Genomic DNA, 10969 nt, shown 5'->3' on the forward strand with positions numbered 1-10969 from the left:
AATTTTATCTTGAAACAAAAGGATATACCTTGTTCTCAACACCTCATGGTACCTCCTCTAAAATTGACCATATAATCGGCCACAAAACAGGCCTCAACAGATACAAAAATATTGAAATTACCCCATGTATCCTATCAGATCACCATGGAATAAGGCTGATCTTCAATAACAGCATAAATAATAGAAAGCNAANATTCACATGGAAACTGAACAACACTCTACTCAATGATACCTTGGTCAAGAAAGAAATAAAGAATGAAATTAAAGACTTTTTAGAGTTTAATGAAAATGAAGACACAACGTACCCAAACTTATGGGACACAATGAAGGCAGTCCTAAGAGGAAAACTCATGGCCCTGAGTGCCTCCAAAAAGGAACTAGAGATAGTATACACTAGCAGCCTGACAGCACACCTAGAAACTCTAGAAGGGAAGAAGTAAATTCACCCAAGTGGAGTAGACAGCAGGAAATAATCAAACTTAGGACTGAAATCAACCAAGTGGAAACAAAAAGAACTATTCAAAGAATCAATCAAACCAGGAGCTGGTTCTTTGAGAAAATCAACAAGATAGATAAACCCTTAGCCAGCCTAACTAGAGGGCACAGGGACAGTATCCTAATTAACAAAATCAGAAATGAAAAAGGAGACATAACAACAGAACCTGAGGAAATCCAAAACATCTTCAGATCCTACTACAAAAGTCTATACTCAACAAAACTGAAGAGCCTGGATGAAATGGACAAATTTCTAGACAGATTCCAGGTACCAAAGTTAAACCAAGATCAGGTTAATGATCTAAACAGTCCTATATCCCCTCATTAGTAGTCTCCCAACCGAAAAAAGCCCAGGACCAGATAGGTTTAGGGCAAAGTTCTATCAGACTTTCAAAGAAGACCTAATTCCAATTTTCCTCAAACTATTCCACAAAATAGAAACAGAAGGTACTCTACCCAATTCATTCTACGAAGCCACAAACTCTGATACCTAAACCACAGAAAGATCCAACAAAGAAAGAGTACTTCAGACCAATTTCCCTTATGAACATCAATGAAAAAATACTCAGTAAAATCCTTGCAAATGGAATCCAAGAACACATCTGCTACATCCAGTCCAGTAGTGACTCGCATTAGAGGTTTGGAAACCTGGAAGCAATCCTGAGGCAAAGAGTTTCAAACAAACTCAGCATCCTGGAACCTTGCCTTCCCCATTGCCAGAATGCCCCAGATTTGTTCCTGCAATTTCATGGAGGGTCTTGCATGCTTTCTTACAGTATTTTACTGGATAAGAGACAGAAATCTCAGGGCAAGCTTAGCAAATTTTACTTAGAATCTTCATTACAGCCAGGTAAAGCAGACTACATTGCATAATAGAAGCAAGTTGGTGAATTCTTCTGACAAATGGAGATTCCCTACAGATACTTAAAAGAACAGCCAAGTTACTTTCATATGCAAGAATTTACCAAGGCCTAGGAAATAGGTGGGGGTTGTGGTATTGCATTATTCAGGAGAAGGTCTGCTAGAGCAGAACCCCCTGGTACTAGCTTTCACAAGGCTCAAAAGAGTAGCACAAATTGTGACTAGGGTGTGAAATCCTTACCTGTCATTAGCTGACCCAAAGCAGAGCTGTTCTATATTTACTGTAAATATTACCTGGTTCCTGTAAGTTCCTTTGAAGTCATTCCTTTGTTTTGTGTCAGATACTTCAATGTACTTTGCCTAGTGTGACATCCTACCCCTCTGTTTTCTATATTATGTAAGACTGGTATTCACTTTGTGACAATACACTCAGATGCAACACATTCTCTTGTGTTGTATCTGTTTGTCATTCGCCAACTCCTTCACCCACTTTCCACCAGAGACTCGTAATATGCAGATAGGAGACCCAAAAAGGGGATAGTCTGCAGCAGTTGGCTCATTCGAACAGGGACACTGGGGCAGGTTAGTCTTTATTTCTTTTTCCTTCTTTTTTCTTTTTCTTCATTATTTTCTCAGGCAAGGATAGGATCTGTTTACCGTTCTGCAGATGGGCTGATAGATAGATCAGTTAAGGACGAGTAAGTAATTTTACCATGGGGCAGTCTGACATTAAAACATGTTTAGATGTCTCACCAGTCATAGTAAAGACCTATGCTGTAGTGGTGAAAGGAGGGAAACTCAGCACCAATTTTAAGAACACCTGTGAGAATGGAAAGCATTCTCAGGGGAATTAAGCTGCATGTTTCCCTTGTAAACAAACAAACAAACAAACAAAAAACAAAAAACAAAACAAACAAACAAAAAAAAAAACAGGGCACCCGAGGGAAGATTGTAAAAATCCCTCGGGGAAACAAGAAAGGCCTTTCTGCAGGTCTCTGCCCATGCTGTGGTGAAGAGAACCTTGGGGGAATGGTTGTAAATAAAAGTCCCATAAAGATGGGACTCTGCTCACTAAAGAAGTGGGTAAGACAAAAAACAAAAGGGGCAGTCTCTTAGCCCCATTCAGGAACTGTGGGACTCATTATAGGACACAGCCCCAGTTATAAGAAACACTTCAAGTTGTGGATTCTGATACTTTAGGTAAAATTAAAAGTTATAGTTAAAGTATAAAAAGAGACTTTATAAAGTTCAAAATATAGGTCAATTCTTACTGTTACCAAAAATTCATAGATAAGGCTTTATGGGAAGTTAGGAAATCATCTCCTCAAACATTTCGTAGATGGTATTTTTGCTGGTTGCAGAAAGTGGAAAGAGGGCAGAGTAGGTTTTGCATATGGCTGTAAAATGTTTAAATAAATTGGAAGTTTTGGATGCTTGCCAAAAACTGTTTAAAATTTTTGGGTTTTAATCTTGATTTAAAAAGCTGCCTCTTACAAGCAGGAAAGGAAAGGAGGGGAGGGGAGGGGAGGGGAGGGGAGGGGAGGAGAGGGGAGGAAAAAGGGATAAAGAAAAATGGATTTTGGAGCTCTCCCAGGGACAGAGAGGAAATTGGGGGACACTCAATTTTATTCTCTCTGGCCCCTACAGGAGAAGTTCTCTACCCTCTTTGTATAGTCTATGTTTGGTGCAGCAACCTGTCCATGTGTCAATTCGTGTGTGTTTTTGTTTCGTTGTCTGAATGACTGACTGATCTGTGTTTCATGCTGGAAAATAAAAATGGCTAAAACTCTATCTACTGATTCAGCAGAGCCAGAGAGTAGCCCACACTTTAGCCAAGAATCAAACACAGCAGGAGAGCCCCTGCTTAATAACTGTTTTTAAAAAGGAGTCTGCAACCTCTAAGTTCTAAGGCAAAAAAGCTGATAGTTTGTTTTTTTCTAGAAAATTCTCTGCAATTGGGTTCAGCAAAGATTTAAAACAATGTCTCTTTAATGAAGCATTAAAATTTACACTGTCATGCATTCATGAATTGGCAGCCAAACTGCGTAACATGATAGTGATGTTTCTAATGATTTTAAAGATGATAAATTGTTTTAAAATTGGGTTTTGCTTTCCCAAAGTTGTAGATATAGTCTAATATTGCAAAACAAACTTAAAATTCTAAAATCTGTCCTCACTGCAAGAGAAGCAATGCTCAGAGCAGCCTTTACTAGGATTGTGTGGTGTTTCTTTTGTTTTGCAAACTGTGCCTAAAGAAGTTTACTTCAAATCTTTGTTCTCACTCAATAGCTTTAAAGTTCTGGGGAGTAGTTGTTGCTCCAGAAAAATTCAGAGACAATATCTTTTTAATATTTAAGGTTTTAGTTATACTAGAAAATGTGGTACAAAAAAATTTAAGAAAGAAAAATTGATTTGATTCAAAATTTTTATTTTCAAAAGCTTCCAGGAGATGTTAATTGGTAATAAGACCTCACATTAAGGTCTTAAAGTGACTTAAATCTTTGTTATATTTTATCAATAGAGATAAAAATTAATTGGTAAAGAATAAAATGTTTTGCAGAAAATAAAAAATAAAATAAAATAATATAATTGTTACCAATTATAATCAATGGTAATTAAATACTAGCTGCTTATTTTAGTTATGGTTATTAAATATACCCACAGAAATTGTTTGGCAAGAGAAAACATTAATATAAAACCATATTTCTTCACCTCGAAGTAAAGTTTTAACATCCTATTATAAGGCTGCTGTGGTGCTAATTAAGAACTAATAATTCCTTGTTCCAAACAGAACTTGGGTATTGCGAAATATTGATATTTGTTGGGATTGCAAGCTTGTACTACCACTCGGGAAATCAGTCTGGTGGAGCCTCAGAAAATTGGAGATGTACTACCAGAGGATCCAGCAATACCTCTCCTGGGCATGTATCAAGAAGATGTTCCAACTGGTAACAAGAACACATGCTTCACTATGTTCATAGCAGCCTTATTTATAATAGCCAGAAGCTGGAAAGAACCCAGATGTCCCTCAGCAGAGGAATGGATACAGAAAATGTGATACATTTACACAATAGAATACTACTCTGCTACTAAAAACAATGAATTTATGAATTTCTTAGAGAAATGGATGGATCATCCTGAGTGAGGTAACCTAATCACAAAAGGACTCTCATGATATGCACTCACTGGTAAGTGGATATTAGCCGAGAAACTTAGAATACCCAAGATACAATTTGCAAAACACATGAAACTTAAAAAGAATGAAGACCAAAGTGTGGATACTTTGTCCCGCCTTAGAATGGGGAACAAAACACCCATGGAAGGAGTTACAGAGACAAAGTTTGGAGCTGAGATGAAAGGATGAACCATCTAGAGACTGCCCCACCTGGGGATCCATCCCATAATCAGCCACCAAACACAAACACTATTGCATATGCCAGTAAGATTTTGCTGAATGGACCCTGAAATAGCTGTCTTTTGTGAGGCTATGCCAGTGCCTGGGAAATACAGAAGTGGATGCTCACAGTCATCTATTGGATGGAACACAAAGCCCCCAAGAGAGGAGCTCGAGAAAGTGCCCAAGGAGCTGAAGGGGTCTGCAACCCTATAGGAGGAACAACAATACGAACTAACCAGTACTCCCAGAGCTCATGTCTAGCTTCATATGTAGCAGAAGATGGCCTCATTGGCCATCATTGGGAAGAGAGGCCCCTTGGTCTAGCAAACTTTATATGCCCCAGTACAGTGGAATGCCAGGGCCAAGAAGTGAGAGTCGGTGGTTAGGGGAGCAGGGCAGGGGGAGGGTATAGGGGATTTTCAGGATAACATTTGAAATGAAAATAAAAAAAATATATCTAATTAAAAAAAAAATGAGACAGGCATCTGTTCTTCTGTTACAGTATCATGGGTACCTTTTAAACTAAGGTGGCTGCAAAAACTCTAACCATTCACATTTGCCAACTATCAACCTGGAAAAAATGAAAGGTCCAGAGTGATGTTTGCTTCTTCCCTTTTGTATTTGAATTGCAAATAGTATACAAAACCTTTACTTTGAAAGGGCAAGCATGGGCTAGAGGGATAGCTTAGCACATACAAGTGTTTGTTGTGCAATTACAAGGGCCAGGCTTCTCATGCCATCCCCCAAGTAACATTCAGCACAATTAGATCTACCCATGGAAGATCCAGCAGCTATTTGTGCTCCTCATGTGTTTATAAATGAACATGCATGTGTATACGACACGGCACACACATATGCACATGCACACTCACAATACACAGAAGGTACAGACATAAATAAATAAAATAAGGCCCATCATTAAGAAGTCTTCACCTGCATTTCATTTGTTAGTCATAACTAAGTAATCCAGTTCCTTGTAGCTGATTGTTAAAAGGTATAATCCAATTTGAATAATAATATTTCCAGGCTGAAAATTGAGGTTTTGACACTAGAAAGGAAGGAGTGAGTGGCTAATGAAAAAGTGGAGTTCATCTTAATACTATTCTGTCAGTATTCCACGTGTGTTGTATTTTTCTCACAAAGTTGGCTTAGAAATTGAATACTACCTCTTTATTACACAAACTCTTTAGAAGTAGGGACACTTCTCTGCATGTTCATTTTTTCCCTGCATTGTTCTGGGAAGTTTCTCCTCTATCAGTCTGAGCCACATAATTTGGTTGTAAACTACTTTCAATTAATACTCACTGTACCTCTTGCTTGTGTCAGAATGTGTAAGTAATTCAAGTGTTACTGGAGCAGACTTTACCCAACAGAATACAAAAAGACTCTCAATAGGGGTTTCAGGATAGAGGGAGAAGCATCTAAATAACATAGCATTGTTATCCATGGGTAATGGGCCAGATGTTCTAGGCACCAAGGTTATATATAATAACATACTGCTACAGGTGCACACAACAGAATCTGTCCTAATTGTTTAAATAGAAAAGAATTTGCAATGTATATACAAAAATAGTTGGAAGAGCTGTAGGCATCAGATTCCTCAGGCTTTACAAATGTTTCCCAAAATACCTCAGGGTATCTAACCCATAAGGTGCTGCTTTGACTCTTAGGAGAAATCCAGTTGTATTGGTTAGTTTCTGTCAACTTGACAGGGGCTAGGGTCCTCTGGGAAAAGAGAGTATGAACTGAGGAATTTTCTCTACTGGACTGGTCAGTGGGCATGTTTATGGGGCATTTTGTTAATTAATGATTTATATGGGAAAGCTCAGACAACTGTGAGTACTGCCACCCCTGGGCAGGAGGTCCTGGGTTGTATAAGACAGCAAGCTGAAAAAGCCATGTAACATAAGCAGTAAACGGTGATCTTCCATAGTCTATGTTTCAGTTCCTGCCACCAACTTCCTGCTTGAGTTCTGAATTTCTCAATTATGGACTCTGACATAATCTGCGTCTCCACTTAGATCTATGAAAATTAGAAAGCATATTGATTGGGTAAACACACAACTATAAGCATATGATTGCCATTGCCATATTTTCTCATACATCAAGCTGAGATTCTCTTTTAAAATTTTATCTGAGAAAAGAGAATGGTGGAGAGGGTCTCAGAGGTTGAAGGACTCTGGTGAAGATGGTGACAGCTGAGGCCACAAGCTGCATCATGGAGGTTTCTTGTGACCAACCAGAAAGTAGTGAGAAGCTCACTTCGGAGGACATGACATCCAAAGACTACTACTTTGACTCCTTTGACCACTGTGGCACACACAAGGAGATGTTAAAGAATGAGGTGCTTACACTCATAAACCACAACTCCATGTTTCACAATCAACATCAAAGACAAGGTAGTACTGGATGTGGGCTCAGGCACTGGTATCCTCTGCATGTTTGCTGCAAAGACAGGGGCCCACAAGTTTATTGGACTAAGTGTTTCAGCATCTCCAATTATGCTGTGAAGATCATCAAAGCCAACAAATTAGACCATGAGGCAACCATCATCATGGGCAGGTAGAGGAACTAGAGCTGCCCATGGAGAAAGAGGACAGCAGCAGCAGCAATTGGATGGGTTACAGCCTCTTCTGAGTCCATGCTTGACATCATGCTGCACGCTCATGACAAGTGGCTGCCAACCGATGGTCTCACCTTCCCACACTGGGCCACCCTATATGTGATAGCCATTGAGGACAGACAGTATAAAGACTATAGAATACACTGGTGGAAGAATGTATATAGTTTTGATATGTCCTGAATTAAAGAGGTGGCCATCAAGAAGCCCCTGGTGAACATGGTGGACCCAAAGCAGCTGGTCACCTCATAAAGGATATGGACATCTATACAATCAAGGTGGAGGATCTGACCTTCACACACATGCACACACACACACACACACACACACACACACACACACACACACACAAAATCCCTGACTTTTGTCTGCAGGTGAATAGGAATGACTACATGTATACCATGCATTGGTGGCCTACTTCAACATTGAGTTCACCTGATGCCACAAGAGGACTGACTTCTCTACCAGTCCTGAGTCCCCATATACATACTGGGAGAAAACTGTGTTCTACATGGAGGACTACCTAACAGTGAAGACTTGTGAGGAGATCTATGACATCATTATAATGAGGTCCAACACCAAAAAGAAACATGACTTGGACTTTACCCTTGACCTGGACTTCAAGGATCAGCTGTGGGAGCTCTTTTGTTCTACCAACTACCAGAGGATCTGAGGAGGTGCCAGGTTGACCCTCCTGCAGAAGGGGGCTCAGGGAATGGGCTTAGGGGGTGGGAGGGTACATTGTGACTGTGTTTTTCATAATGGATATTGTTAACAGCTTTATATATACTCTATTTTTCTGAACTGTATATGAAATGATTTCCTTTCATTCTGGGATCCCTGAAAAACCTGACTTTACATTCAAAAGTGAAATCTGAATAAAATAGTGAGTTATGCCTAAATCCTTGTAGGAACTCACTCAAACAATTTTTTCTAGGCTTGTCTATAATTGTGTTTATCAAATATTCATGCTTATATAGCATTTAAATTATTTTTAGAGAGGAAAATTCTATCACATGTGTCCCTAGAAAGGGAAAGGTGAAGTGTAACTGTGGGGAGAAATCTTTTCAAATATTTTCACACAGTGAGCCTATTATAAGTGCAAGAAGATTAAAGATACAACATAAAGGTGTGTATTTAAATGACTACAAATAACTATTTAACTAGATCTGCCTAGGGGATATCACTAGTCCCCAAATGATCAAAGGCTATTGCTACAGGCAAGGTCCAAAACCACCTGTTTCTGTAAAGAACCTCAGATAACAGCACGGATTTTATACACATATATTGCTATCTCTTGAAACAGTGATTTAAAAAATATATCAACACTGACAGAAGGCAAACAGATTGAGAGTTAAGTCTGATTCTACCAATGCATTCTTTTCCCTTGTATAGAAATGTGATAATTCCTTAGACCCTTTACTTTGACATTATTATCTGCAAGAAGAACAAAATTCAAGTTCTTGGAAATCAAAGGATAATCCATGCACTTACAAAGGAAGACCCACCCCACCCCCTCACCCCCACTCCCTCATCCCCCTGAGAGTATTGTCCCCTCTTAACTCATTGAGCCACTGGATTAGAAGGTATTTTGCAGTCTTCACCAAGAACAACTTGTTAGCATGAGACCTACAACACATTCAGAAAAGATATGAGTTTGCCCCACCCAGAGATCTATCCCATATACAACCACTAAACCCAGACACTATTGCATATGCCACAAACAGTTTGCTGACAGGACCCTGATATAGCTGTCTGTTGTGAGGCTATGCCAGTGCCTGGCAAATACAGAAGTGGATGCTCACAGTCATCTATTGGATGGAACACAGGGCCCCTAATGAAGGTGCTAGTGAAAGTACCTAAGGAACTAAAGTGGCCTGCAACCCTATAGGAGGAACAATAATATGAACTAACCAGTACCCTCCAGAGCTGTGTCTCTAGTTGCATTTGTAGCAGAAGATGGCCTAGTTGGCCATCTATGGGAGAAGAGGCCTTTGATCTTGCAAAGATCATATGCCCCCGTACAGGGGAATGCCAGGGCCAGGAAGTGGGGGTGGGTGGGTTGGGGAGCAGGGCATGGGGGTTATAGGGGGCTTTGGGGAATAACATTTGAAATGTAAATGAAGAAAATATCTAATAAAAGAAAAGAAAAAAGAGTTTGCTATATTATCATTGGCTTTGTTTTAGGGACCATCAGACACTGCAAGACCAAATTCTCAGCACAAAGTAGGCCTATTTGCCCCAGAGGGACAGAGGCCTGACATAAGGGACCAAGAGGAAGAGAGAAAGAGAGAAGGGGAAAATAACAAGGGAGAGGAAAGAAAAGGGGCAAGAGAAAGGTGAAGGGAAAGGGAGGGGTGGGGTATTTGTCTGGTATCAGAGAACACAAAGAACTGTCTCTGAATAGAGAGAAGACAGACATGGCACATAGGAAAATGGCAGTTTATAAAGGTAAAATGGGAAACCCCATATTAGGATGAGGTTTAATTGTGATTGGGCATGCTAATTAAGGTGGACAAAAGGATGCTCTGATTGCTGAACCATGGTAGTGTATGGGTCAGATGATCGCTGACAGAACACCTGGATTCAGATGGAATGCAAAGACAAACAACATTTATTCTGCAGAAACAACCAGCATGCTGGAGTCAACCATTCTGCAAAATGGTGACCCCAGATAAAGGCATTACAGGTATTCTTATAGGGAACCATGGGGATTCATTAGGTGATTGGGAGGAGTTAAAGTGGTCACATTACTTTGCTTGACTACAATGTTAGTTCTGCTATATTTAGAGAGTGGGTTAGGTAACCTAAAATTGCATTGGTGGGTGCTGGGGAAGTCACAGAGGTCAATTTCTGATTGGCTTGTGACAGGTGCTCAGTGGTCTGCATTCTTAGGTCATGAACTTTTAACTACAGGATAAGATGGGCCCAGCACTTATGGCCCATCCTGGGATAAGATATTTTCCGATTCTTGTTATCACCCCCAGGCTGTTCTATGGGAGGAGGCTTTATGACCTTACTTTTGGATTTTCTGGTTTATATCTGGAGATAGTAACTTATGGCCTTCTATTTGAAATCAGACCTGGTCCTTAAATGGAGACAAAATGAGTTTATGCCATCCTTTTATTAGTCAAACTCAGGAGGAGGTGGTAGCCAAATAAGGAAATAGACCTTGGTGGCTAGCTCTAGGAATGTAATCTAACAGTTTTTAGCCAGGCAGAAGGATTAGAGGAGAAGGACAAAGCCTGTCAGAATCATGTTTACCATGCTTACACTGCTTAGAGTCCCTTCATTTGTTGCCTTTACACTCCTAAATTGAGGTAAGTCATCTTATTTCTCATGTCTACCTGAAGTTCTACCTTTTCATGTAAGGACAGCACAAAGTAGCTATTGAAAGAGTTGTGAAGCATTTGGGTGTCCTGGAGATTGGAAAGCCAATGATTCCTCAAAGACCACACCATGAAAAAGACTGCAAGCAAAATATTTTTAGGGGGTGGGGTGTGAAAAGTCACCTCTGAGCAGACGAGAGAGAGAGAGAGAGAGAGAGAGAGAGAGAGAGAGAGAGAGAGAGAGAGAGAGAGAGAGAGAGAGAGAGA

The 10969-nt window shown here is 40.0% G+C and overlaps 1 pseudogene; it reads left to right on the forward strand.

Moving 5' to 3' along the window:
* Window positions 1-6941: 6941 nt before the first annotated feature.
* On the forward strand, window positions 6942-8046 carry LOC110283672 (annotated as a pseudogene).
* The last annotated feature ends 2923 nt before the right edge of the window (window positions 8047-10969 follow it).

This window comes from Mus caroli, chromosome 1 (assembly GCF_900094665.2).
Source record: "Mus caroli chromosome 1, CAROLI_EIJ_v1.1, whole genome shotgun sequence".
NCBI lineage: Eukaryota > Metazoa > Chordata > Mammalia > Rodentia > Muridae > Mus > Mus caroli.